This window comes from Piliocolobus tephrosceles, chromosome 1 (genome assembly GCF_002776525.5).
Source record: "Piliocolobus tephrosceles isolate RC106 chromosome 1, ASM277652v3, whole genome shotgun sequence".
Taxonomy (NCBI): Eukaryota; Metazoa; Chordata; class Mammalia; order Primates; family Cercopithecidae; genus Piliocolobus; species Piliocolobus tephrosceles.
The window spans coordinates 95,316,922-95,322,462 of NC_045434.1; the positions used below are offsets into that span (position 1 = coordinate 95,316,922).

Genomic DNA, 5,541 nt, shown 5'->3' on the forward strand with positions numbered 1-5,541 from the left:
TATCTGTTTATGCATAAAATTTCTCTGAAATATTACCTAAGCAATTGATAAAATAGGTTGCTTCCAAAAGTTTATCTTAACTAAATGAGGGTAGGAGTGCATGATCTTTCATACATTTTAAATTTGGAGCCATGTAAATATATAAGATATTTAGCAAATAAATAAAACAACAATTGTTTAAAATATTTTACAATTGAAGGAAGCAAACACACATATTTCTTTTTTTTATTATACTTTAAGTTCTAGGGTACATGTGCACAATGTGCAGGTTTGTTACATATGTATACATGTGTCATGTTGGTTTGCTGCACCCGTTAACTCATCATTTACATTAGGTATATCTCCTAATGCTATCCCTCCCCCTTCACCCCACATGACAGGCCGCAGTATGTGATGTTCCCCACCCTGTGTCCAAGTGTTCTCATTGTTTAATTCCCACCTATGAGTGAGAACGTGCGGTGTTTGGTTTTCTGTCCTTGCTACAGTTTGCTCAGGATGATGGTTTCTAGCTTCATCCATGTCCCTACAAAGGACATGAACTCATTCTTTTTTATGGCTGCATAGTATTCCATGGTGTGTATGTGCCACATTTTCTTAATCCAGCCTATCATTGATGGACATTTGGGTTGGTTAAAAGTCTTCACTATTGTGAATAGTGCCACAATAAACATACATGTGCATGTGCCTTTATAGCAGCATGATTTATAATCCTTTGGGTATATACCTAGTAATGGGATGGCTGGGTCAACTGGTATTTCTAGTTCGAAATCCTTGAGGAATCGCCACACTGTCTTCCACAATGGTTGAACTAGTTTACAGTCCCACCAACAGGCAAACACACACATTTCTAAGCAACTTAAAATCCTCCATAGCCAGGGTCGACTAGGTACTGAGCGTGCCAGGCTCTGCAGAGTGGAGGTTTAAATCCAAGGTCATGGCAAAACATCTGACGTTCATCGCCAGTGCTGTGATGGTACAGGAAGGAAATATGGAAGGTGCATACAGGACCCTAAACAGAATCCTCACTGTGGATGGGCTCCTTGAGGACACTAAACGTCCACGGTATAATGAGAAGCCATGCCGCCAGCGACAGAGGGAAAGCTATGAAAGGTGCCGGCAGATCTACAACATAGAAATGGCTCCAAGATCAACTTCTTGATGTGAAAGAATCGGGCAGATCTGTGGCAGGGTTGCTGAGGCCTGTGGATGGGACACTCAGTATGAAACCCTCATCCAATTTTGTCTCTATCTCTTTTCTTTCTACAATCTCATTTCCTATTACCGTTCTCTGCAATAAACTCAATCACATGTTTGCAAGAAGCCCTCCACATATAGAAACAATCCCATTAGTCAGCAATGGACCTTGTCTTTTACTAAGTGAAAGAAGAAACTGAGTCTGAAAGTAGTCTAGGAGTAGAATGGTGTTTGCTGGGGCTGGAGGAGGGGACAATGAGGAGTTATTGTTTAACAGGCACAGAGTTTCAGTTTGGGAAGATGAAAAAGTTTAGGAGATGATGGCCGGGCATGGTGGCTCACACCTGTAATCTCAGCACTTTGGGAGATTAAGGCGGGCAGACTACTTGAGACCAGGAGTTCGAGAAACCAGCCTGGCCCATATGGTGAAGCTTCATCTCTACTAAAAATACAAAAAAAAAAAAAAAATTAGCCAGGCATGGTGGCAGGTGCCTGTAGTCCCAGCTACTTAGGAGGCTGAGGCAGGAGAATCACCTGAACCTGGGAGGCAGAGGTTGCAGTGAGCCAAGGTCATGCCACTGCACTCTAGCTCAGGTGACAGAGTGAAACTCCACAAAAAAAACAAAACAACAACAACAACAAAAAAAACAGGAGATGGATGATGGATGGTGATGGTGGTTACACAAAAAGGTGAATGTTTTTAATGCCGCCGAACTGTATACTTAAACGGTTAAGATGGTAAATTTTATGTTTTACTACAATGAAAAATTTGTTGAAAGTAAAAAAAAAAAAATCCTCCATAGCTGATAGGATGGTGTAAATTCATTTCTGAAAAGTTGGCTCTGCCTCTCATAGTAAGTTCAAGGATCCATTAGAGTGGAATGCCCTCTGCTATTATCGATAAACCTTATTTTTTTCTTTGAAAGGGAAAGCTCCGCTGCTGACCCACCCAGGTGAGGGCTCCTGCTGGTTATTATTTTGCCCCTTTTCCTAGGTGATCCATACAGGGTCTTCCTGGTTGTACACGGCACAACTCCAGCAGAGGCAGTCAGTCCCATTGAGCACAATGTGAATGGTACCTACCCCAACTTCCCTAGGAGGTGTACATGCCACAAACCGCACAGCAGAATATAGTGTTCTGAGGCTACCCCTATTGTGAATGAGGACAAAGAAGAACAGTGAGTCAGGCCTAGTCACTACCTGAGTTTTCTGTGTGTGTCTCCTCCTGCTCGGGTCCCAATCCTTTGCAAGGCCTGGAGTCCTAGCTCTCCCACCTGGACAAGATTGCTTTCAGGTATTACAGTCTTCTTGTGATCAGCCTGCTTCCACAGGCCTGTCAAACTATCCAGGTTCTTGCTATAGATAGGATTTCAGGAACTTTTCTTCTGGGGAGCAGTCTGAATGGGTCATGGTCAATGACTTAGGTAAGTGGGCAGTGTTTCATGAATTCATTCAGCATTAATTCAGCACCTGTTAGGTGCCTTCGACTATGCTAAGATGTAGCAATTATATGGAGAATGTGATGAGATACGGCACTGGAGAAAGTTCCCATTCCAATCAGATAGGGACTTTAGTAGAGTAGATAGATCAGATAAAGGGTAGAAATGTATGTCAAGCTCTGCTTAGGTACACTGAGACTGAAGAGCTAGTGGGACATCCCTTCAGATGCTGATTTTGTATAGTGTTTGAAGAGCTTCTTGGTTAAGAAGTTAACCTGTGCCCACTGCTGGGATTCAGCTAACTGGCATTTCCAGTGGAGTGATGAGACAGAAGTCTATTTACACACTTTATTCCTCTTTATAATCTAAATACATGCTGTTCTCTCTGTTGTATCATTCTTCCTCATTTCACCTTCACAGAACTAATTAGTCCATGTAAAAAAGGAAGACAAAAAATCAATAAGGATGCAGAAATGTGAACAGTACTATCAGTTAACTTCGCCTAATAGGTATTTATATAACACTACATTCAGCAAATGTAGAATGTATATTTCAAATGCATACAGAATATATTCAAGACACATTGATTTTTATGGTCCATTAAGTAAGTATCAAAGGATTTTAACCAAATTTCCTACAAAGGAGATTTGTAGGAAACCTCCACCTCCCAGGTTCAAGCAATTCTCCCTGCCTTTCAGCATCCCAAGTAGCTGGGATTACAGGTGCCTGCCACCACAACTGGCTATTTATTTATTTATTTGTTTGTTTGTTTGTTTATTTAGACAGTCTCTTTCTGTTGCCCAGGCTGAAGTGCAGTGGCACGATCTCAGTTCACTGCAAGCTCCGCCTCCTGGGTTCACGTCATTCTCCTGCCTCAGCCTCCCAAGTAACTGGGACTACAGGAGCCTGCCATCATGCCCGGCTAATTTTTTGTATTTTTAGTAGAGAACGGGTTTCACCACGTTGGCCAGGCTGGTCTTGAACTCCTGACTTCAGGTGATCCGCCCACCTCAGCCTCCCAAAGAGCTGGGAATACAGGCATGAGCCACCAAACCGCACCAAGCCCACAGTTCTTAATAAAGCATGGATCAAAGAAAAAAAACTCAAGGTGAATTAGAAATTAAAAACACATGTCAAAAATTTGTGGAAAGCCACTAAAATGGTACTAAAAGGAAATTTCACAGTTTTAAATGTTTATAAACAGAAAAGATTGCTAGAATTTATTATCTAAAATTCTACCTTAACGTAGTAAAAGTTCAAGTAAACCCAAAATAATAGAAGAACGGTAACAATAAAGGTAAGAGTTGGTATCAATTAAATAGAGCAAAGCAACAATAGAAAATCATAGTAAATTTAAAATTGTTTGTAAAGATAACTAAAATTAATAAATTTCCAGCAAAACCAAGAAAGAAAAATTCACAAATTACTAACGCACTATCATACTAATGTAAGAATGCCCAGAGCTATGGATGTAAAAAGGATAATAAGGAATCATTGTAAACAACTTTATGTCAACACATTCCATAACCTAAATGAAATAGAAAAGGTCTTTACTGTCCACAGCCACACTCTGTGTGACCAGTGTCCACCTGCTGCTTCCTTCTTTGGGGCAGTATTTTTTTGGCTTCTTCACAGATTTCCCTACCAGGATCTTTCACTTGGGATCCCTTGACATTGATAAAGCCTGCTATAGCCAGCTACTTAGAACATTCCCCTTATCCCTTGACTGCCAGTGGACTTCCCCTCAACATGCCCTCTGCTGAGGTCACCTCATCCTGCATCCCTGTGGACCAGGTCACTTTCAAGATGATCCAGTCTGGTTCACAGTGAACCATAGGAAACGTGTGCCTTTCCTGCCAAACTCTGAGTGAGCAGGTTATTCCTGATGCAGTTTCATCTTTGCATTCTGTTATTACAGGGAGCTTCATCCAGTTGCTCACATTTAGACCCTTTCAAATGTAAGTCAGATACCAGTATCAGGGGCTTCCCAACTCCAGAAAGAACACGGTCAGCTTTGTAAGAGATTTTCTGTAACCTCCATCATTTTGTTTGAGAGAAGAGGGTGGAAGATGATGTAACATATAAAAAACTCCTTTAAAAGTAATTCCTTACTACCAATCTATTCTTAGAAAATTCTTTTTCTTCTCTTAAAAATCTAGAGGCTCATATGGCAAAAGCAGTTTTCCAATCTCTTAGTATTTCCGACACAAATGGTCTATAATGTATTTTCTTGCACATTTGGTCTGGTACTTATTTTTCTAGGTGTGCCAAAACCTCAGTACTGCACACAATAAAAATCACAATTAAAATTTTATGAGAGCAATATATATTTTATTCATTATAAGGAAAATATAGGAGAGTATTACACCACCTCCACCCATAACAAATGCCAAAATGAATACTCATTGAACATTTTGGTTCTCCCTAATATTCTCCTTCACAATGTGATGTAAAACAAGCCTTGACCCTAAGCTTGACAAACAGATGACAGATAGATAGGTAAGTAGATGATAGATAGATAGATAGATAGGTAGATAGATAGATAGATAGATAGATAGATAGATAGATAGATAGATAGATAGGGATAATAGACAGGGTGGTAGATAATTTTTCATCAGCTTTAATTGCCACTCATGATAGATTGCAGAAATAAAAATCTATTCCTTCATCATGTGCAACATCTTTACAGCTTCTCCCTTCAAAAGATGGAATTTTTCTTCACTCCTAGAATCTGGGCTGCTTTAATAACTTGCCTTGGCCAATAGGATGGTAGTGGACATGTTGCAAGCAGAGCTTTGGAAAGCATTTTCCGAATCCCATTTCGGGCTTGCCTTCTTGCTGCTCTGGGAAACTCTGCTGTGATGTGAACAAGCCCAAGCTAACTACTGGATGATGACAGACATGTTGC

The 5,541-nt window shown here is 40.4% G+C and overlaps 1 pseudogene; it reads left to right on the top strand.

Moving 5' to 3' along the window:
- Positions 1-934: 934 nt before the first annotated feature.
- On the top strand, positions 935-1,197 carry LOC111543563 (annotated as a pseudogene).
- Positions 1,198-5,541: the final 4,344 nt, after the last annotated feature.